This window comes from Leopardus geoffroyi, chromosome B2 (assembly GCF_018350155.1).
Source record: "Leopardus geoffroyi isolate Oge1 chromosome B2, O.geoffroyi_Oge1_pat1.0, whole genome shotgun sequence".
Lineage (NCBI taxonomy): Eukaryota > Metazoa > Chordata > Mammalia > Carnivora > Felidae > Leopardus > Leopardus geoffroyi.
Genome location: NC_059332.1, coordinates 87,312,433 through 87,337,437, shown reverse-complemented (window position 1 = coordinate 87,337,437; position 25,005 = coordinate 87,312,433). Strand labels below are relative to the sequence as shown.

Here is a 25,005-nt window from a genome sequence, read left to right as displayed (position 1 = left end):
GGACTGCTTACTTACAAATAGAAAACAATACGGGAAATGATGTTGGTGGCTATTTTTATGCTAATCCTATCTCTACTTAAAATTTTGATGTTTTGCTTATCATCACCTTGAAATGTTATATTAAAATATTATTTATTTTGAGAAGATGTGGTATATGTATACAAAGAAATATTACTCAGCCATAAAAAGAATGAAATCTTGCCATTTGCAATCATGTGGATGGAGGTAGGGAGTATTATGCTAAGTGAAATAAATCAGTCAGAGAAAGACAAATACCATATGATTTCATTCATATGTATTATTTAAGAAACAAAACAAACCAGCATCGGGAAAAAGAGAGAGAGAGAGAGAGAGAGAGAGAGAGAGAGAGAGAGAGGCAAAACAAGAAAGAGACTCTTAACTATAGAGAACAAATCAATGGTTACCACAGGGGAGGTGGGAAGGGGGATGAATTAAATAGGTGATGGGGATTAAGGAGGGCACTTGTGATAAGCACAAGGTGTTGTATGTAAGTGTTAAATCATTAAATTGTAGACCTGAAACTAATATTACACTATATGTTAATTAACTGTAATTTAAATAAAAACTTAAAAAATACAAGTTAATATATGAACCTTTAGGGGGATATTGCACGATCTATGTATGATAGATTGTACCTGACTGAAAGTTGAAAAGTATTAAAGGTCTTACTGAGACCACAATTAAATAATCTTCTAATCTGTATAAATCTCATTTAAATAAGTGAAAGTAAGATGCATGCTGATTTTATAGACTTTAACATTTTTATCTGCTTAACAAAAGCTGAAGCTGAACAGATGATTTATCAGGTAAAGTGATTAAAGAATGGATCAGTGGAACTGAATAAAATGCTAGACAAAATTTAAAATATACATATTATTTACCTTAATCACTGAGTTTTCCAGTGATTTCTTAAATTTTGCACCTTACCTGTCTCAACTTAGCCTCAGTCTGTTTTCTGCCATGTGGACTGGAAACCAAGAAAGTAATTATGCAGGGAAAAGAAGCAGGCATACAGAGAAAAAGAGGCAAGAGGTGGAAACAGGACATTCTGGATCTTCCATGCACTCCTGCTGTGGGCATACATGAAACAACCTAGATCCTCATAATAAATTCCTTGTTTATTTAAGCCAACTCAACTTAGGTTAAAAGATTCCCAAGAAATTCAAATAGAGTTCCTACATAAAATTTTGTTTGGGGGAAAAAAAGGAGGGGACCTTTGTTGCTTTAAAAACACATGGAGACAGGGGCACCTGGGTGGCGCAGTCGGTTAAGCGTCCGACTTTAGCCAGGTCACGATCTCGCGGTCCGTGAGTTCGAGCCCCGCGTCGGGCTCTGGGCTGATGGCTCAGAGCCTGGAGCCTGTTTCCGATTCTGTGTCTCCCTCTCTCTCTGCCCCTCCCCCGTTCATGCTCCGTCTCTCTCTGTCCCAAAAATAAATAAAAAACATTGAAAAAAAAATTAAAAAAAAAAAAAACACATGGAGACATACCTATTCATTTATTATGAGCTCATCTGAAAACTTATCATTTAAATTTTAGCTACTGCTTCTAGGGAAAATGCACTCCAAGAACTCCCCAAAAACAGGTTTAGATAACTAACGTACATATTTTTATGGCATTTAATACTGTTTCCTCTACATTCCTTAAAAGGCCAAGCACCTAAAGACTCAGTTTTTTTTCTTCAAGGTTTATTTATTTCTGAGAGAGGAAGAGTGCAAGTGAGGGAGGGGCAGATAGCCAGGGAGAGGGGATCCAAAGCAAGATCCACCCTGTCAGGGCAGAGCCTGATGTGGGGCTCAAACTCACAAACTGTGATATCGCGACCTGAGTGAGCCAAGCTTAACCTACTAAGCTATACAGTGCCCCCTGAAGACTCAGTTTTAAATGGTTTTCCATACAAATTCATTATATGAGGAGGCATATGCTATTTATGCCTCTGGCTTAGTGGTCAACCACTAAATGTGTAAAAAAACATTATTTTGGTAAAGAGAGAATTTACTGATGTCACTAGATATCATTTAAAGGCATGAAATATATTTATAAAAATAGTTAAGAAAACGTGTTTAAATTTTAAGTATCTTTTGATCAGCTTCTTGGCTCAGCTAAATGAACTTGGGAAAGAAAGAAGGGATTTTCCCCTGCAGCATAACTACTATAAAAACACAATGCAGATACAGTACTTTCCATTTATCAGTGTAAAGATTGGCTGTGATACTTCTCAAAACATGCCATCTCCCCCAAAAGATTAGTAACAGGAATTTCAGTCTTTGTACTTAAAAATAGACCAAATAAATGTAGCCTGTGAACACAAAATAAATATTTTATAAAATGGAGCCCCACATTCACATATCATGTGCTGCCATGTTACTAAGGGCTAGTCACTTACCTTCTTTAAGTCTCAATTTTTCCATTTTCTAAAAATACAGATAATATCACCTTGTCACAAGGCTTTTATAATGCATGGCACACCTAGTTCAAAGACTGACAAATCATAGGGCCTCAGTAAACCTCAATGCATCTCCCTTTATTATACATACAAATGTGAATCATATAGTGAATTGCTCAGATGACAGGTATGTGGGTGAATTTTTACTTTTGCTTCATTTTTTGCTAACGTAGTTTACATGCTAAGTAAAATTTTTTTTACTTACATGGCACTAAAATTTTTTGAATGCCAAAAATGCATATGGCAGCAATCTCTAGCAGAAGCTTGCACTCACCTTGGAAATGCAGGAAACATTTCTCAAAACCACAGCAATTCTTTGACATATCAAAATTATTCATTGGCCTTACCCTTAGGAAATGTTCGTTGGTGGAATCCCCTCTTTTACTGGTGAGCTTCTTTTCAAATAAAATCTGCTTGGTACACAAGATTAAAAAGGTTTAACCTTTATAGTTTCACTTTCATTAAAATGTTTCCAGGTTGCCAGAGCTTCACTCAGAATATTTTTTCATTTTTTTAATGTTTATTTATTTTTGAGAAGGAGAGAGACAGAGTGAGAGTTGGGGAGGGGCAGAGAAAGAGGGAAACACAGAACGAAAGCAGCCTCGAGGCTCTGAGCTGTCAGCACAGAGCTTGACGGTGGGGGGCTTGAACTCATGGACCACGAGATCATGACCTAAGCTGAAGTCAGACACTTAACCAACTGAGCCACCCAGGCGCCCTGCTTAGATTTCTTTTTTAAGTAAACATTGAAAACATAGTATTTACAAAGGAAAAAAAAAACTTATTAAACCGTAATAGCGTGAAAGGGGAAAGAAAAGAAAAAAAATAAGTATCTTAGAGGTTACATGCAAAAGAAAGACCAGAAAGGATGCCTGGGTTGCTTGGTCAGTTGAATGTCCAACTCTTGATTTCGGCTCAGGTCATGATCTTATGGTTCATGAGATTGAGCTCCACTTCAGGCTCTGCACTGAAGGTATGCAGCCTGTTTGCAATTCTCTCTCTCCCTCTCTCTCTGCCCCTTCCCCACATGCTCACATATGAGCGCACCTATGTTCTCTTTCTCTCAAAATAAATAAACTTAAAAAAAAAGAAAGAAAGACCAGATAGACTAATCTAGGTTCATATAATTAACAAACATGAGATATGAAAAATTAAGCTATGTTAATTATACCATTTAGGGGTACATGCAAAGAAAGACATACTATATGAACTAATCTAGGCTAATAAAATGAACATAAGATAATTAAATATTAAGCTTCCTTAATTACACTAATAAAATGTAATTAGGATGTGCACCAAACCTACCAATATATAAGAAGAATAAAAAGTTTATTCTTTTTTTATGTTTATTTTTTTTTATTTTTTTTAAGTTTATTCATTTTTGGGAGAAAGAGACAGAGCATGAGCAGGGGAGGGTCAGAGAGAGAGAGAGACAGAGACAGACAGACAGACAGACAGACAGACAGTATCCAAAGCAGGCTCCAGGCTGTGAGCTGTCAGCACAGAGCCCGACACGGGGCTCGAACTCAGAAACCATGAGATCATGACCTGAGCCAAAGTTGGACACTTAACCAATTGAGCCACCCAGGCACCCCAAAACAGTTTATTCTTGCTATTATTGTATATTTGTTTAATAATATTTTAGTATTATGCTTTAGAAATACTTGACAATTTTTTAAAATACTAATTATTTTTGATCTGAGAAATTTATAGTAATTAAAGGGAAGTATCACCAACTCTTAAGCCGGCAGAAGTAAAATGCAAGAGTCTACAGGAACAAAGAATTTATAGGAACAAAGCCAAGAGATTGAAAAATATGTGAATTATAGGTGTAAGTCTTTACCATCAAAAACTAGTTACATTAGATGATTCTTCAGTAAACTGAAAGACTTGTTAATTTCAAACATCAGATTACATCAATATGTCTTTTTTTTTTAAGTTTATTTATTTACTTTAAGGGGGAAGGGTCAGAGACAGAATCTCAAGCAGGTTCCGCACTACCAGCTTAGAGCCCGACCCAGGGCTCAATCCCATGAACCATGAGATCATAACCTAAGCTGAAATCAAGAGTCAGACTTTTAACCAATTGAGATACACATGCACCCCCTCAAGTTAATATGTCTTAAAAGGAGGGGTGCCTCGGTGGCTCAGTCGGTTAAGCATCCGACTTTGGCTCAGGTCATGATCCCAGTTTATGAGTTTCAGCCCCGCATCTTGCTCTCTCCTGTCAACGTGGAGCTGACTACGGATCCTCTGTCCATCTCTCTCTCTCTGTCTCTCTGTCACTCTCTCTCTCAAAAATAAATAAATAAAACATTTATATAGATAGATAGATATAGATATAGATATATATGAAAAAGGAAATGTTACTTCGAAGTATAAAATAATTAGGATACATGCCAACAGTCCCAATCATTATTTTATTTATGTATTACATATGGTGATAATTTATCTTTAATTCTTATTTCATAAATTTAAATATTTTATATTTCTAATACCAGTAAATTAGTACAGTTTTCACATCAGTACATCACTGTATGGTGTCTAATAAATGATATTAGAAAACCCTTTAGTCTAAAGGCAAACATTTAAGGGTACCCCACTAGCATACTTTCCTATATGGAATATTCATTCCTGAAATTTAACAGGGATGCTTGTGCCCTTTCAGAGAGTAAAGATGACTAAGTTCTCCCTCCAATAAAAAGAAGTGAGATGATCTAACTGTAATAGAAAAGCTCCAATGTATGATTAAAGTACAGTTTACCACCTAAATAGAAATTTAGGTCAACCAAACAAAATTACCCCATTTTTGCAAAACCTTACCAACCTTTTAGTATATAAAAGACTTATTCAGAACATATTCCTGAGATCATAACTTTAAGAACTTTCTATTAAACAACTGGTATAAGTTATAATTAAAAATAATTTGAAATAGAGACACCTGGGTGGCTCAGTCCATTAAGTGTCCAACTCTTGATTTCGGCTCAGGTTATGATCTCATGGTCTGTGAGATTGAGCCCTATGTCAGCTGTCAGCACAGAACTACTTAGGGTTCTCTCTCTCCCTCTCTCCCCGCCCCTCCCCCATCTCAAAATAAATAAATAAACTTAAAAAAAATAATTCAAGGGTGTCTGGGTGGCTCAGTCGGTTTAGCATCCAACTCTTGGTTTTGGCTCAGATCATGTTCTCACAGTTGTGAGATCGAGCCCTGCATCAGGCTCCATGTGGACAGCACAGAACCTGCTTGGGATTCTCTGTTTCCACCCTCCCCCTTGGCCCCTCCCACAAACACATGCTCTCTTTCTAATAATAAGTAAAAATAAATGAATAATAATTCAAAATAATAACCACTTCACCTACTATCAGGAGTCAAAAGTTTTCTCTGACTGCTATTATACAAAGAAGTACTTTACATGCATGATCTCATTTAATCCTCACAATAACTTTATGTGGATGATATTATTGTTGTAACTTTACTGACAAGAAATCTGGGGTGTAAGTAACTCACCAAAAGTGACAGGATTAGAGAGGAATTGATAGAGTCAGGGATCAAAACCTAGGTTGTTTGACTCTAAAGCTTGTATTCTTAATTCTGCTGCTCCACCTCCAAACCTTATTTTAAAAAATCATAAAATTACTACTTTTATAGAAATATCTAAAATCAAAATGTATAGATTGTATGGAAATTATAGAAGAAATATAATCAGTAAATTCTTCTTAACAACGTAAGACGTAACTATGTGTATAATGATAAACGGAGTTATAATCCTATGAGAGAGGGGTAAGAGTTAAATATCTTTTGGAGATGGATCTCACCTAAGGTTGCCAGGATACACACCCAGTGTAAGCCGGCCCAGAAGAATAATCCCAGATACATAGATGTTGACAATGGGAGAGAGCAAAGTCTTTAAATTATGGAACACACTGAATCACCCATTGTTTTCAATATGGTGACAGACATGTAACCACATCCAAATAGTTGGGACAGGAGATCCAATATCCATGAAATCTATGGAAGCACATGCAGCAAAGCTTCCAGGTCTTCTGTACTATTTAACATTTTACATATTTGAAAGCATTTAGTATAGTGCTTGGTACAGAGTCAACGTTAGTTTGACTCTTCTTCCCCACCTCCTGCATGGAAATATCCTGGATGGAGGGCACACTCTACAAAAGTGTAGATAAGAGAATGGCTGGGAGTAAAATTGAACATTTTAGATGACACAGTCAGCCTCAGGTAGAATTGGACAAGATGAGGTTCACAGGACTCCAGAAATGTTCCTGTATTTCATTAAAAAAATAATTATCAGAATGGAGGAAGTATAACTCAAGAGTCACATGAGATTAAAAAAAATAAACCTAGGAATTTGTACAACTATGAAGAGTTGTCATAAGAGCATGAAACAGAAGATAATTCATTAATATTTTCAATATATAAAATATTTACACATCAATAAGAAAAAGATGAATAACTTCATAGGAAATAAAGGACAAGAGCTTAAACAGGCAAATCACCAGAGTACAGATATAAAGGAACAGTAAACAAAAATGTTTTCTCTGGTTAGTAACAAAAATGTAAATAAATCAACAATAAGATGCCATTTCCTTCCAATTGCCTTGGCAAAGAATGCTGATGGCTAATGGGAACAAGGAAAATGATGTTTTTATACACACAGGTGAGTGTTTAAATGGGTACTCATTCCAGGGGCCAATCTGTACATATGTATCAAAGGCCTTAAAAATGGGCAAGGCCTTTGATCTAGAAATTCCACATCTAAAAACCCATCCTATGGAAATAATTAGGTAAGTGTGCAAAGATACATGCTCAAGGGGGTTCACTGGAGTGTTGTTCATATGAGCAAAAAATGGAAGCAATCTGTATGTTAAGAAATGAATTGAATAGTATATATCCTTCAATGAAGAACCAAGCAGTAATTTAAAATGATAATGTAGAGGGTGCCTGGGTGGCTCAGTCAGTTGAGCACCTGATTCTTGATTTCCATTCAGGTCCCAGGACCCCAGTATCATGGGGTCAGGCTCCACTGAGCATGGAGCCTGCTTGAGACTCTCTCTCTCTCTCTCTCTCTCTGTCTCTCTGTCTCTCTGTCTCCCTCCCTTCCTCCCTCCCTCTGCCCCTCTCACCCCCATTCATGCTTTCTCACTCTAAAAAAAATAATAATAATAAAATAAAATAAAATAAAATAAAATAAAATAAAATGATGTGGCAGATACATACTTTAAAAAAAAATTTTTTTTAATGTTTATTTATTCTTGAGAGAGACACAGACAGAGCATGAACAGGGGAGGGACAGAGACAGAGGAAGGCACAGAATCCGAAGCTGGCTCCAGCACAGAGCCCAACGCAGGGCTTGAACCCATGAACCGCAAGATCATGACCTGAGCCGAAGTCAGATGCTTAAACCGACTGAGCCACCCAGGTGCCCCGATACATACCTATTAACATGAGAAAATACTTAACATGTTTTAAGAGAAAACCAAGTAATAAATCAATATATACTGTGTTATATAAAACTGCCTTTGTAAAAATACATATTTCAGACATTAATAATGATTACTGTCATGTGCAAGATTTTAAAACTTTTGGTCATCCGTACTTTCTAATGTTCCTACAATAAACACGTACTTTAATGTGCGTAATTAAAAACATGGGTAAACAAGAAAAGGAGGTTTCCATTTGTGTCCCCATCCAGTGCTTACCAGACATAATAACTTTAGGCAAGTCAATGTATGCCAAGACACAGCTGCTTCAGATAGAAAATTGGGACAATAATAAACTATAACTCTCAGGGCCAGTATGGGAATAAAACCAAAAGCAAAAGCACTCTGAAACTGTAAAGTACTTGATAAACACTGGTTGTTATTACCACCAATAAAAGACAACTCATCAAGAGATTAGGGGAAGAAAAACTGATAGACATTCAGGTGATATGAGAAGAGGAGGGGAAATGCTGGTCCTCCCCACCTGCACAGGCCCTCACGTGTGTGGCAATGCAGTTGTTCCTGAGGGCCACATTCAAGGGAGGCCATGGTAATGATGCAGGTGACAGCACTTAGCAAGTGTCCAGCATAGGAGGTGCCTTCCTGCTCTTCTTTAATTCATTAGGCACTTTACTCTTTCTTTTTATGGATCAGGATACTAAGTCATAAAGAGGTCAGGTAATTTGCTGAAAGCCACACAACTGTGAAGTAGGGAAACCAAGTTTCCAAACCAGCAGACCGGCTCCAGAGGCCACACTCTTAACAATAACATTAACACTAACACAATTAACACTAACAAAGGGAATGTATTCCAGAACACAGTCACACCCTGAAGTGCTGAAGAGATCAAGACCGAGAGCTGTGAGTACAAAGTCCCCAGGCTGGAATGCTAAGGCAACATCACCTCCAACTCAAAATGAAGAAAATTTCCAATAACCTAAAATGGCCAAAGACTGAATAAGTTACTATGCGAGGTAGTATATCAATCACTGGAAGTCAAAAATGGGGCCGTAACACATCTGAGGTTGTTCTGAAACAAACAAAAATGGCCCTAAGCTTACCTGAGCCACAGAAGCCACCAGCAGGGCATGAGGACCTACAACCACCACTGACTGCTATCTCTCAAGGAGGTCCCTGCTATGGCTCAACTACGTCCCTGCCAAGGTTGCACATCCAAGTCCTGACCTCCGTTCCCTTAGAGTGAGACTATGTTTAGAGATAAGGCTTTTAGAGAGGTAGTTAAGGTAAAAAGAGGTTATATGGGTGACTTCTAATGTAGTATCACTGGTGTCCTTATAAGAAGAGCTTAGGGGGTGCCTGGGTAGCTCAGTTAAGCGTCTGACTCTTGATTTTGGCTCAGATATTGATCTTGTGGTTCGTGAGTTCAAGCCCCACATGAGGCACTGTACTGACAGTGCGGAACCTGCTTAGGATTCTCTCTCTTCCTCTCCCTCTGCACCTCTCCACTCACATGTGCACTCTCTCTCTCTCTCTCTCTCTCTCTCTCTCTGTCTCTCTCTGTCTCAAAACTAAATAAATAAACATTAAAAAAAAAAAGAGCTTAGGACACATGCAAGCACAGAAGAAACAAGTATGTGAGGACACAGCAAAAAGATGGCCATCTACAAGCCAAGAAAACAGGCCTCAGAAGAAACCAACCCTGCCAACATCTTTATTTCCAATTTACAGCCTCCAGAACCAAGAGAAAATAAATTTCTGCCATTTAGGCCACCTGGTCTGTGGGACTTTGTTAAGGCAGCCCTAGCAGACTAATACAGTTCCCAAGGGTGGGTCCTTGCCATCACCATTCTGCTCCATGGTGGAAGTGAGCCTTCTCCAGACACCGCTGCCTCCATCCACCAGTCTCTTCAGAGCTTCTCTTCAGCTCACAGGCTGTGCTGTGCCCACTGAGCCCCTACCTCCAGGGCTGGGACAGCCCATGCTCCGCTCAAAGCTGGGCCACAGGTGACTCTGAGAAACCATCAACCTTCTAGGACCCCTGGCCTGAGGCAGCTGCCTGTCCTCCACTGCTCCGTAGGAGTACTTGGCCCACCGCTCTCACTTTTCCAGTCAGTGCTCACCTTTCTTCAGGTGTAAAACCCACCACTCTTTGAGGAAAGTCCCTCTGGGGGAGTTGCTCCGACTTCTAGGCGTTCAGTTTGTGTGTTCCACCAGAGAGCCATCTTCTTCTAGGGTTTCATAAGTACCGAGGAGGCCCAAGCACAAGGATGAGGGTCCAGGGTGTGGAAGTACTGCCTAAAGCACCTGCCACCTTCCAAAAGTCTGTCTCCATGGTAAACCTATGTGCACCTGCACACTTCCTGCATAACTTCAGGTTATTATCTTCCTCAGGGGGCTTCTACGAAGCTGTCTTCTACAGGTAACTCCACCAGTCTGTCACACAAAGACCACAAATGTCTTTCCAACTCAGTCCTGTTGCCAGATCCACCCACAGAGGGAAGGGAGAAACAACCACCCATCTCCACATGCTGGGGGATGTAGAGACCCAGCTTCAGCCACGATACCCAGGTACATGGCATTCAAACAAATATAGGCAGAATCCTTCACCATCTGATCATCTCACTGCTCTGCTTAAAACTGTTGGTATTAAGTCAAATTCCCTTCAATGGACCCCTGCCAACATTTCCAGCATTGTGTCCTGCCACTTGACTTCTTATTTCCTGGTCACAGTCATGCAGATCTGTTCGTCCATGTTGAACTATTCTCTCTCTTCGGGGCACTGGTACCTACCTGTCATGTCCTCTGCCCAGGACTCTCTACCCCTCTGTTTTGCCTGGTTAGCTCCTATTCATCCTGCAAATCTCAGGTGTCACTTCCTCTGGGGAGCCTTCTCTGATATCCCCAGGTCTGAGTTAATTACTCTTGGACACGCTCCAATAGCACCAATGCATCCATACCTACCCCATAATCAGCACTGTCTACAATTACTTGTTTAGAAAGGCAGACTCTATTGCCTCAGCCTCATTTCTACCCATAGCCCCAACCCCAAGCAGTGAGCTCCTTAAGTGGGTGACCATTCCCCTTAGGGGTAATCCCGGTTTTGCCCATTGTCCCAGCATAATTACTAATTATTGTAATTATTGTCCTCTTTTGTTTTCCAGCTTGGACGATAAATTATTTGCTCATCCTGTCTATATAGGCAGGATCCACATCAGTCTTGCTCCCTATCTCGAATCTCTCGGGACTACCATTATTCCCACAAAATTTCCCAAAAGAGAAAAAATAAAAGCGGAGTGTATCTCCATTTTAGAATGAAGAACATGAGATCTTGATGCTAGATTCTTTGCATATATTGAATCACAACGTTTTGGTTTATAATATGAAATTCGTGCCCTAAGAAGAATAAAACGCTGCACTGAATATCCAAAATCTCTCTAGTAAGAAAGAGGATAAAGGATGTATAGTCACCTCATGAATATAGCTGGAGACCCTCGGGAACAAACTAAACTACGATGTTCACAGCAGCTCCCTGTGTCACATTAGCACAGCCCTTTCCAGCTCTCACTTCAATTTAATTTCTAGCTCTATCACTCGTCTATGAATAGAAACATAAAATGCTCGGATCAGTTACACCATCTTGTCAAAATAACCTAACCAGCAATTATAACATCCTAAGGTGCTTTTAAAAAATGTTGCCATAAAAACTTCTTATTAAAGAATTTCTTATAGCTCTTACAGTACTGAAAACGAAACCATCCATCGGCTTCTTTATAGATGGCACAATGTAAATCTTGAGCATTTTCTGGTATACAAATTATTTGTATGATAAGTAACATTGTATGGCAAAAAAAATAATCAGCATGCCTCATTTACATAATCATTTTATTTCATCAGAAAATTCTCTATGAAGAAGTTCTTCATCAGACAGTAAACGAACATTCTCCTCTGATTAATGATTGTCCTCTAACAAATAGAAAACACGTAGTTTACAGTTCCCCAACCTATAACATAGGCATAATCCAAACTCCATTTTCAAATGGAGAAAGTCTTACTGTTGAGTTTTAAAACACAGACTCTTCATTCATTCAAGTATTTCCTAAAGGGTTAATATATTTCCAGGAATCACTGAACAAGAGGTGATGGCAGACACAAAAGAATTAAAAATAGTCTCTGCCCTTCAAATAACTTACCAAGATATAACATCCACATTTGCGTATTCTAATAGTAAAAGATAGTCTGAATTTTCTTCTAATGAGAGATGTACAATCTTTCTCTCATTTTAAATTTCTAAAACTGAAATATTTTTTTTCCCTTGAAAAGGGAGCATTAGAAGCTCCACAAGAAGAACATCAACAAGAAGCATTAGAACACTATAGTCCAAGTGTCTAAATTTTTTTAATGTTTTTTTTTTTTTTTGAGAAAGAGAGAGAGAGAGAGAGCACACAATCAGAGGAGGGGCAGAGAGAAAGAGGGAGACACAGAATCTGAAGCAGACTCCAGGCTCTGAGCTGTCAGCACAGAGCCCAACACAGGGCTCGAACCCACAAACCATGAGATCACCTGAGCCAAAAACAGACGCTTAACTGACTGAGTCAACCAGGCACCCCTTCAAGTGCCTAAATAAGAAGGCTAGGAGTGCATGTACTATTACATTTAATTACAATGATCTAGCAATGTAAGAACTAAATGGGTCCATTTTTCAGAAGCAAAAGCTGAAGCTCAGCAAACTGAACTGCTTTGAGATTAAAAAACAAAAACAAAAATGGTAATTGTGAAGCTGAGACTCAAATCCAGCCCTGTTACATCCTGCTGCACCACACTGCCTACTGCCTTCCCAAGGGCTAGATGGCTGTCAGTAAGAATGATGAGGGAGGTTGGGACACCTGGGTGGTTCAGTGGGTTGAACATTCAACTCTATTTTGGCTCAGGTCATGATCTTACAGTTCGTGTGATGGGGTTCCACTTCACTTAGCTCTGCACCAAGTGTCAAGCCTGCATGGGATTCTCCCTCCCTCCCTCTCTCTCTGCCCCTCCCCTGTTCATGCACGTTCTTGTTCTCTCTCTCTCAAAAAAAACATTAAAAAAAAAAAAAGAAGAAGAATGATGGAGGGAGGCTAAGCAGAGGAGCCCCGAAGGATGCAGAGAGAAAGGAGAAGCCTTTCTAGATTAGAAATACAACACAGCCAAAGATTTTCCAGTTATACTTCTGGCAAGAACCCTGTACCAGCTAGAGAAACAGATATGTATTCAATCTGCTATCCTTAACAGGAAGGCTTTTAACAGAAAGTTCCACTTCTATACCCATTTTACTGATTACAAAATTGAGGTTTGAAGAAATTAAGAACTTCATGAAGGTGACACAATCAGTATGGAAGCCAGGGTGAAAACCCAGGCAGTCTACCTCCAGAACCTACCCTTTTTAACCAGTAAGCTCTCCTGTGTCTCCAGCTAGTACAAACATATAACTTATACTCCAAGTTCTTGTGTGTGTTGAACTTCTCATCTGGAAAGCCTGTGATAAACATGCTAACTCTCTCACACAAAATATTTGATCTTCCATGAAAACACAGATCTGACCAGGATGAATAACGAAGAATTGACTCTAATAATTCACTAACCATAGTCTCACTCTTGTCACAATGTAACAAATGTTTCAGTATAACATTAAAATAGCATTTACCATGCACCAGGAATTAAGGGCAAACAAGTAAGATTAAAATGACTGTAAAGCAAAATTTCTGTGTTTTTTTTAACATGACAAGTGACAAAGGTCATCACTTCTTACACCATAATTTCCTTAAAATAAAATGCAAGAAGGATGTGGGCATGAGGTTAAGTTTCTTCAGCTGGGCTGAGCTACATATTAACTGACAACTATGACTTATAGGGGAGGGACCATGTTCCATTCATCTCTGTGTTAGAAGGAGCCTTGTTCTTAGAAGACTTGCTAATAAGTCCATTTTCATCAAGTGTTCTTTTTTTAATGTGTATTTACTTTTGAGAGAGAGAGAGTGTGTGAGCAGGGGAGGGGCAGAGAGAGGGAGACAGAGGATCTGAAATGGGCTCTGCACTGACAGCAGAGAGCCTAATACGAGCCTCAAACTCATAAACTCTGAGATCATGACCTGAGCTGAAGTCAGACTCTCAACCAACTGAGCCATCCAGGTGCCCCATAAATTGTTTTTATTTAGGGGGTTAATGGTCTTTCAGCACAGATGCAGAAGTTCCAGATAGCTCCAAAAACACTTTTCTCTGTCACTGAAAAGGCATCCTGAGTCTTTTACAGAATAAGTACATAATCCTAACAATTTCAAGATACAAAGACCAAACAGAAATCCAAATTTCATCTTCATTGAAAAATAACATCAGGGGCATCTGGGTGGCTCAGTCTGTCCGACCCTTGGTTTCAGCTCAGGACATGATCTCACAGTTTGTGGGTTTGAGTCCTGCATTGGGATCTTCGCTGACAGCTGCAGAGCCTGCCTGGGATCCTCTGTCTCCCTCTCTCTCTGCCCCCCCCCCCCACCACTTTCCCTCTATCTCTCTTTTTCTCTAAATAATTAATTAACTAGGAAAGGCAAGGCAAGGCAAGGCAAGGAGGAAAGGAAAAGAAAAGAACATCACTTTAAAACTTTCACTTTCACAAAAATCCCTTGGCTATGAATCTTCAATTTTAAGATAATATTCCATTGTCCTGCTTTATACAGGAGGGGGTTCAGGACATACTACACCAAAATGTGGCACCTTGGAGTTCTGAATATTACAAGCTGAAGGAAGCTGAGAAAGCACATGTGCAGTAAGGACTTTCTGTCATTCCCTAGAAGCAGGTCATAAAACCCTGATATGAGAGGTACCCTCCCTGTACGCGGAGGAAAAGAACATCCTTTTCTCCAAGATGCAGGAGGAATTTGAACGAACAGGCTTTGCTGTTTCTCCCACACTACTATACTTACTTCATACCATTTTTTATCCTATCACGTTTTTTCCAAGAATTTTCTCTTTTCATCAAACCTATCATAAAAATGCTCAGATTATAATCACTCCTTTGGGTCTTCATTTCCTTATGAAGGCTCCCATGTCATGTAAAACTTATGTTAAATAAATTTGTATGCTTTTATCTTGTGAATCTGTCTTTTGTTACAGAGATACAAAGATCTAGAACTCAGAAGGGTGGAGGAAAAATATGTTTTTCTTCCTCTACGCATAGAATAACTAAGCAGCAAGATGAGGCACTCGAAATACTAAAATCAAACCTTTTACACTCGCCAAAGAGAATACAGAATATTGATTTGAAGAAAAATGTTTAAAGTGAGTATAATTTAATTCCAATTGTCAATGGCAAACCATTTTACACTGAGTTTCTTGTCCTTAGTTTTAACTACTACCACTAAAATACCTTTGAGAAATATCCAACTTACCGGTGAAACAAAAATAGGAAAGTTGTGCTTTCTGATTCACAATACCAAGTACACTGTGAAATATCTGTAAACAGTGCAAAATCATTAATCTCACTGGGAAACTCTTAAGATACTGTCTTATGAAATTATATAAGATGTGTCCTTAATAACTTGCATAAGCCTGTTATGAGCGATCCAGTGAAGTAGAAGATATTAATATTTAAAAAAAAAAAGTGAAATCTAAATTTCAACAAATTTGAAATGAGTCAACATTATATAAAAAGATGGCAGCAACCATGGAAATGGACTCAGGGACTCTGGATCCAGGTTAATGAGTAACAAGTGTGGACCAAATGTGACGGACGACAGAAAAAGTATAGCAGAAAGAGAACACTGATTGACCAGAGCGTCAGAGCTGGAGCTATCAAGAGCCAATTCACATGAAGCGAAATGCATGAGGATTTTTGGAATACTCACCTATCTGAAACTATTAACTCCCACTATGTGCCACTCCCTCCTCTAGGAGGCACAGTTTAAAACAAGACAGACAATGTCCCTATTCTCTTAGAACACAGATTCTAGAGGGGAGAAAAAGCAAATAGGCATACAAGAAAACACTGGATAGCAACTGGGTGCTGCACTGAACAGAACAGCGTGATGTGACAGAATCAAAGGGCATTTAGTTTGAATGGTCAGTAAAGCCTCTGAAGAAATGAAGTTAAATCTACAATACCACTTAAAGGGGCTCCTGGGTGGCTCAATCTGTTAAGTGTCCGACTTCAGTCCAGGTCATGATCTCACGGTTCATGAGTTCGAGCCCCACGTCGGGCTCTGTGCTGACAGCTCAGAGCCTGGAGCCTGCTTCGGATTCTGTGTCTCCCTCTCTCTCTGCCCCTCCCCCACTCTCTCTCGCTCTCTCCCTCTCAAAAATAAATAAAACACGCACAAAAAATTTTTTTTAATTAGTATTCCCTTGATTACACAAATGTCAGAATACTAAAGAATATTCCAAAGTCAGGGAAAAGAAAGTTTTCCACATTATGTTTTGTGATTTGAGACATGTTTTGAATTGCTACATGACTTTTTGGCATGAGTCAGAAGAAGAGGAGGAGAGTGGAGTCTGTTTTCTTGGCTCAGTCAATAGGCTTGGGTGAGCTTGAGAAGTAGGAGGATGAATCTCAGAATAGTGTGGGGGAGGTGGAGGGGAAAAAGGCTGTCAAATCCATCATGTTTGATATTTTACAATGACTGAAGTAGAATCCTTCCTTTATCAATCCTTGTTTCCCCAATGCCCAAGAGCCAGGATCACAAAATTCTGGGGTTCTTTTTCATTTTCTAATGAAGATATTATTGCCCTTTGGTGATATCCTAGCCATACATAGGATGTAGAGTATACAGTATTATGTAGTATTCATGAAAATAAAACCATCATGTTTATTTCTTGAAGAAAGCACGTGAAAATTATATCCTATGATTTCAATAACTATCACAGTAAAACAGGCTTACCTTCCTACATCACAAGAATTTTCTTTACATCTCAGAAACTATCTCATGTCTTAGAATATTTTTCATCTATATACCATTAAAAAAACATTTTGGTCTCTTTGGAGAAGTTGATAGGAACGCCACCTAGCGTGAACTACCAAGCAGAGGATATGAACCCAACCTCAAGGTTGAGGTATAAGGTAAAGTAATTTTCCCCAGGTCAGCAGGCTAGAAAGTAGCAGAGGCAGGACTGGAACCCAGGCAAGTCTGACTAGAGTTTACACCCCTCATCATAGATGATGCTGCACCCAGCATTAGCAACACAGAATAGCTGGACTTCACGGATTTTTCAGAATACAAACTCTCTTCCATAATTGCTTAGTGATTCCAAGATGTCGGCTATAATAAATAATTTTCTGGAAAACATTCAGCATAGCTATTTCTCTTTGGGACCCTCTAAATTCTAGCGTTGGGATCCAGAAAGGCATATAACATAAGGATAAGAGTGAAAACACTGTAGTGGAACTGTCTGGTTCCAACCCCCATCCCACAAGCAATATGACCTTGGGCAAGTAAACCCCTCTGTGTCTCAGTTTCCTCATTCTGTAAAAGGATGTTAATAACACAATCTACCTCACCACACAGGTATGAGGGTGGGTTTAATGAATCAATATAAGTAAGTATAGCACTAAGAACAGTGCTATGAAAATAAAATATATCAAGGTGTTAGCTGTTGTCATCATGATGCCAAGAGTAAAAAGGGCTGCAGACTTCAACCCTACCTTATCTCCCATCTATACTCCTGAAATACCATAATTCTATGTACTGAGGTATAAGGTAAATCAAAGCCTCGAAGACGATGATGTGTAACCCTGTAAAGATGCCTGGAAGATACTGCTCATTACATTCACTATGCAAGGCTCTATTTAACGAGAATCTTGAGAGAGATTTCTTTCGAACCCTAGCATTTGATGCTCCTGCATGATTGGTTTTGTTTTATTCATAAATGCTTTAAATACAGGAACTAATCAAGCTTCACATTTTAAAGTGACTGCCAAGGACATCTAGAATGAAATATGCTCCCACTCTTACTAAGTATCTAGAACCTAATGGTACACGTTTTTCTAATATTGTTCACAGTTTGTGTTGTTATGCCCATTCCTTCACTTTTTCCTTTACCAGTCACTTCTCATTTACGTTGAACTCTTTTATGTATTTATTTTTTAATAACCAATATATGAGGGGCACCTGGGTGGCTCAGTCCGGTTGAGCGTCCGACTTCGGCTCGGGTCACGATCTCACGGTTTGTGAGTTAGAGCCCCGCATCAGGCTCCGTGCTCTCAGTTCAGAGCCTGGAGCTTGTTTCGGATTCTGTGTCTCACTCTCTCTCTGCCCCTCCCCCACTCATGCTCTGTCTCTCTCTGTCTCTCAAAAAATGAATAAACGTTAAAAAAAATTAATAAAAAAATAACCAAGATATGAAACAATCTGTCTGGAAGAACAGGAAAGGGACAGACAGGAAGATGTAAGAATGATGATCTCATTAGGACCTATTTCCAGGTTTGTGGGAGCAAAGTTGGAATATGCTTCTGAGCTAATGGTCTAGGAAGTGCAAAACAAACAGAATATGAAAATCACAAGTTCAGAAGTGGACTTCCATTACCAGCACCTCCCACCCCACCCTGCCATACTTTAATCTGCCCAACAATCAGTATCAGTATCAATAAAAAAATTCTCCAGCCCCCTATTCCTTACGAAACAATAAAACACATGTAATAATTCCAAGTTCATAGGCAGTGAAATGACTGATTCTTGACTCAATAACAAGTATTGGCTGAGTGCCTACCTCATCACAGGTATCCTTCCAGACACATGGGATATACTGGTGAACAAAACAGGCAAAATGCTTACCTCACTGAGCTTACCTTCTACATAGGAAGACAGATAACAAACAATAAACATGGCAAATAAGTAAATTATAGGGTATAAATTATAGGAGGGAATGCTATGAAAAAAATCAAGCAAGGTAAATGGGATCTGGATGAAGGATTTATGTAAAAATTTTATTTTTATTAGGAACTAAAACTAAATATTATGTATAATTCTGAGTGATTAAGATTGTCTAGAATGGTGTATATCAACTAAAACAAAATTTAAAAAAAATTTTTGTCCAAATAAACTCAACACTTAAAATGTCTGAAAAGTTACTAATTCTGTTGATTTGTCGTTGGTAAAATGAACATTTTCTCATAAACCAAAACAAGTTACACCCTATCATTTGTGTAAAGTCTTATTTCCCAGCCACCTGAGTAAGAACTGTACTCCCAGAAACTGTTATAAAGCATTCCATGTCTGGTGTCACACCCCACACCTGTAACCGCAGAAACTCCCACTAGACAGGGGAGACCAGCTCATCAGTTCCAGAGTTTGTCTCACAGCCTCTCAAAACTGGACTTATAGGGGTGCCTGGGTGGCTCAGTCGGTTAAGCATCCGACTTCAGCTCAAGTCATGATCTCACAGTTCAGGGTTCAAGCCCCACATAGAGCTCTGTGCTGACAGCTCAGAGCCTGGTTCAGATTCTTTGCCTCCCTCTCTGTTCCCCTCCCTCTCTCTCTCCCTCTCTCTCTCTCTCTCTCTCTCTCAAAAATAAACAAACATTTAAAAAAAACTGGACCTGTGCTCTCAGCCCCCATTATTCTCACTTGTCTACTCTATGCAGCAATGTCTGCTTCTCAGTCTACTGAGGTGTACACAAAAGGGGTGCAAGCACGTGCCCAAATCACTGGCAATGGTAGGAGAGGCTGTAACACTCCCTGGGTGCCACGAAACCACTTCCCTGAAGGAGCCACTGCCCAAGAGTGCCCTTTCCTACTACCAATTCACCAATGCCAGTGTCCACTCTGGATGCCAAAGGAGTTTCAGTCAAACGATGCTTCTGTATCTTTCTTGCTCTTTGTAAAGAATCTCCCTCTTTCTAGGACTTGGACTTGATTCCAAGTGAACTTGGGCCAGGGTAGCACTTGCTGCTGAGCAGCAAACACTGTGCTGTACTTGGAATCAAGCCTTTGCTCAGACACTAGCCCACTAGGCTAGAACTAAGCTTGTAAGTTTTATTCTCTCCACAAGATCTGTGATCTCCACTAGGGCTTATGCCACAACTTCTCCAGATACACCTCAATCTTCGGGAACATGTTGGGACTTCTGATCTAAGGGAGGTGGATATGAGCTTCTAGCTTTTTGGAAGGGAAGCATCACTATGGGCATCATGGTGAGCAAAGGAAAAGCGCTGGAGTTAGCCTTGCTATGCACTGCCCACAATTAGCAGAGAGTTACCACAGCGATGTGCTGGATGAGTGAGTAATAATTTAAAACAACAACAAATAGGAACATCTGGGTGGCTTGTTGGTTGAGCGTCCAACTTCGGCTCAGGTCACGATCTCAAGGTTTGTGAGTTCGAGCCCTACATCAGGCTCACTGCGTCAGCGTGGAGCCCACTTTGGATCCTCTGTCCCCTCCTCTCTCTGCACCTCCCCTGCTTGCGCTCTCTCTCTTAAAAATAAATATATGTTAGGGGCGCCTGGGTGGCGCAGTCGGTTAAGCGTCCGACTTCAGCCAGGTCACGATCTCGCGGTCCGTGAGTTCGAGCCCCGCGTCAGGCTCTGGGCTGATGGCTCAGAGCCTGGAGCCTGTTTCCGATTCTGTGTCTCCCTCTCTCTCTGCCCCTCCCCCGTTCATGCTCTGTCTCTCTCTGTCCCAAAAATAAATAAAACGTTGAAAAAAAAAATTAAAAAAAAATAAATATATGTTAAAAAAATAATAATAAAAATCAAGTACATGAAGCTACATCAAATTTCTCAAGGAAATGCTTTCCAAATTATTTAGGGTAGCTCATAAGAGATCCATAAATTCAGTACATAAATATTGGAGCTATATAACATAGGACACAAGTCATACCCTATATGTGAGAAGAGTTATCAAAGTAGTGTTATATTCTTAGAGTTATAAACTTAACAACGAAGATGATCATTCTTCCAATGCAGAAAGTTCTATCTGTCCATTAACAGTTTTTCCCTCCTGTGACTATTTACTCTTCTGATGAAGAGTAAATCCAGAAGATTCCACCAGAGAAAACAGTTCTGATATTTCACAAACATACCAACGATACATTATAGACTTTTCTGCCACCTCACAGACTTGAAAAGTGTTACGAAATCATGAAAAAAAACCTCATGTTTTACCCCAACCTCACGACTTTCTACTAGTATAACTTGGGCAAACCTATTAGCCTTTCTCAGGCAATAGTGACTTCTCCATAAGACAAGGGTCTCTTGCATGACGCTTTCGGTGACACTAATTGAAATGAGTTTAAAAGGATTTTCTAAACGATGAGGTACATTATAAGCTCACGGCATCATCAAACTCATTCTGCTACTGTGGCAGATGGGACATTTCTCTCCTAAGAACCGGAGAGATCTAAGAAAACTGACTTGTTCTCCCAAAACAGTGTTCTGCCAGATGCTATTACATAATTGTATTTTGTAAAGAAGTTAGAAAAGACAATGGATGAAGACTTGAAGTTCATTATCTCCACAGAGCATGTTTAGGCAGAATATCTGAATAAAACAAGAATGAAAATATTTCATTATTGCCTAAGATATTCTAGATAATGCCTTTTATTCTGACACCTTGAATCTATGCTTGCCTCATAGGTAACATTTTCAATTATTAAGCACTAGTTAATATCGCCAGTGTCGGCATGATCAGTAATTACCGCCTTAATAATCACAGGCATCTGATTCCAGCTGCTCCCATCTTTGATATAACCATGAGCAACAGCCTGGAGGACAGGAACTGACAGGGAAAGAATACAGCCGGGGGTCAAATTAATGCTGGTGTTGTACTAGCTTTCAGTGAGCTACTCTAGTCAGAGACACATGCTGAAAAGTAAGAGCACAGATTGAGAAAATGAGTGTCCTGAGAGTTTGCTACAAAATAAAATATTTTCTGAATATGAGAATGCCTTTGGAATCTAGCTCTGAAGAAGCCGGCTAAATAAATCATACCTTTAACAATCTCCTTTTGAGTAATTATAAAAAGAATGCATCTGCATACTCATTCCCCTGCCAGATAGGACTTTTCCCTTCCCCAGATGGTTGGGGTGAGTGTCTGTGCATATGGCAAGGGAAAAACAGCAGGAAGCTCAAAGTACTTAACTGTAAAAAGAAAAAGTGAGGCTTATGGAACATGTGCTGTGTAAGACACGGTAAGAGCCATAAAACCAAAGACCAACCAATGAATGCAAGGCTGTGTCCTGGTCCCAGCTATGCTACTGTCTCCCCAAGAAATCCAGTTTGCTCTCTCGGGGCTTCTGCTTCATCATGTGGAAAGTAGTGATCCAACTAAATCAGTTTGGAGAGTTCTTTGCAGCCTTTGTGAAATTATCCAACACTGGAGATCAGCAGAAATAGGTAAAGCAGGTGTCAACTTGTGCGTAGGTGAGAAATCTTCTTGGCAAAATAGTGTCAAGTTTTTCCTCCTTCTTTGAAATAGAAGTAAAAATCCTACTACTGCATGGATCCTCTGTGAACACCACCAAGAGACCCAGCCTTTTAAGAGACAATTCTAGAAGAATACAGATTCTGCATCTATTATAAACCAAATACATTTCAAGGAAATTTTGAGGAAAAAAATGGTCCCATGATAGTCCACTACCCCATGATGGGAGAATGAGAATGTGCGTGTGCGCGCGCACGCGTGTGTGTGTGTGTGTGTGTGCATGCACACATGCATGTAAAGATGCGTATGTGTGTACAAACGTGTGTTTGTGCAGGAGTGTGTATATGCAGGTAGGGTGTGTGTGCATGCGTGTGTAAGGATATGTATATGTGTAGAAACGTATGTTTTTGCAGTATGTATATGTATGTTTGTGTAGGTAGGTGTGTGTATGTGTGCATCAAGTGGAGGCATGAACAATCCATCTCACTTCTTTTTTCCCTTTTTGCCTACTTTCCCTCCCCTAATCTCTTGCACTGAGTGCTTAATTTAATTTTTCCGAAGGCATGTGGGCAAGAAAGAGGTAAAAGAGATTGCCCACTTATTACTTAGGCTAGGTCAGAAACGATTCTGCATTAGTGAGTGGCTCTCTGCAGAATGAGGACACCCAAGGACTAGTGACGGTAGACAGGGATCAGAATCACCTGACTAAAAGCTTTTTCAATTTCTCTGTACCTTCTCCTCCTCTCTCCTGCCTTCGCTGAGATTTGAATATGACTCTTGGAGGATATTCTTAATGTGCACATGTGTACACACATCACAGCTGCAGCAAATCACTGCTACTGATTTGCTGAGGTAGAATAAAGATTAAGGATCTTGCTGCGAATGTCCTTTCCTGCTCTAATACTTTGGACATGGCTTCTACCATTGTAATACTTTCTAATTAAGGAAACATATAGCCAGAGAGCAACAGAAGGCAACACGACATAACTGTGCAGAAAACTGAGTGGCAGAGAAGATGAGGACTTCTAAAACAAGGGAAAATATTGTAACATAGGGCTAATCAAAAGTGCTTTCATGGAGGAAGTGGGTATTGAGCTAAATTTGGTGCATAGATCTTAGACTAAGGAAGAGGTAAAGAAATGTGCTGGGGATCAGGTGTGTACAGCACCAACTATGTGCAGGGGGTCACAAGCTGGAAAGAGAGGGGGGCAGCATCGGTGCTGGGAGTAGTGGCAGGTTGGGCTGACCAGAATTAGTGGGGTCAGCTGACCTGAGGCTGCAAATGGCAACAGAGCCTGAACTTAGAGCAGTGACTGTAGAGTCACCACTGGCTATAAAGCAAGAGAATGCTGGAAGAAAACATGGGGCTGAAGAAGCTCCTTCAGATCCTGGTGCCCAAGACAGGTCAGAGCAGAAGGTTCCAACCTGGCATCCATGAACAGACTTAAGTATGCAACAGCCCCTGCCAATATATGCCACCCTTTTTCTGAATCCATATGCATACATGGATTTTTGCACAGGAAGGAAGATCCACACCATCTATGAGATTCTCAGAAAGGTACGTGACAACTACTTCCCCCACCTAACCCATATGCCACCCACACACAACACGAGAAAACTAAGACTTCAGGAAACAAAATGTTACAAATTTTCCTCAGGGTCTTCTCATTGTGCAGATGGGACAGATGAGTAAAGGGTAAAAGAAAGGAAAAGAGCAGCTATGTGGCACCATCCCATGCCATTCACAGAGGATCCAGATGGGGAGACTGAGAAGGCACCTTCCTGGGCTTGCTTTTTAGGGAGGTGTTGGTCAAAGGGAATTTCATGGACTGCACAAAGTACAATGTACAACATCCAGACGTCACCTGAATTGTTTTACACCTGAATAGGTTTACATATCAAACCTCTTTTGCATAATGAAATCAGCTTCTCAGAGCTATAGTTTCATTTGATTAAAATGTATCTAAATCATTCAGGAAACTAATTTAAGAAATTAAATCTAGTTAAGTATGGGGGCACCTGGGTGGCTATCAGTTAAGCACATGACCCTTGATTTCTGCTCAGGTCATGATCTCACTGTTTGTGAGTTTGAGCCCTGAATCAGGCTCTGCACTGACAGTGTGGATGGAGCCTGCTTGGGATTCTCTCTCTCTCTCTCTCTCTCTCTCTCCCTCCCTCCCTCCCTCCTTCCCTCCCTCCCCCCACCAAATAAATAAATAAACTTAAAAAAATCTAGTTAACTATGCTAATTCTCAATGGGGATATAAACAAGCTTTCAAAGAAAAGTAACAACAATCAGCTTTAAATCAAATACTGAAATTCACATCTGGCCACTTACTAAATAGGAATAATTATTTAGTAGGAATATTTATCAAAATTAGTATTTTAAAAACTAGCATCCACCCAGGTTGAAAGAACAAAATATGCCTTTCTCGGTCCTTATTTTACACCCAAAGTAGTGCTGGCTTTTCGGATATGCCAGTTAAATTTAGTTTGTTACTGGAACATGTGAATCATAAAAGCTGTACCTTTAAAAGCATTTTCAGAGAAATTTATTTTTTGAAATCTCAACCTATAAGCAAACCTTTGAAGAAGTCTTAAAAAATTTGTTCTCAAAAATATAAAGGCAGAAATGACACCTAGGAAAGGCTAATGAGCTATCAGTGGTACTCTGAAGTAAATCCTAACGTGTTAATTATC

General features: G+C 39.7%; 1 protein-coding gene across 13 annotated transcripts in view; it reads right to left on the bottom strand.

Annotated features, from left to right (window-relative positions):
* KLHL32 (kelch like family member 32) overlaps positions 1 to 25,005 on the bottom strand; it is a 242,419-nt gene that overhangs the window by 200,817 nt on the left and 16,597 nt on the right. For 2 of the 13 annotated variants that reach the window (XM_045499084.1, XM_045499083.1), the window contains exons 1-2: positions 5,975 to 7,469; positions 2,814 to 2,876 (exon numbers count right to left, since the gene is read on the bottom strand). The exons of 9 other annotated variants lie outside the window; for them this stretch is intronic. The gene's annotated coding sequence lies outside the window, so the exon portion shown is untranslated. Of the gene's footprint in view, positions 1 to 2,813; positions 2,877 to 5,974; positions 7,470 to 25,005 lie in introns of those variants that run through there. 2 more of the 13 variants (XM_045499085.1, XM_045499082.1) reach the window with 1 other exon arrangement.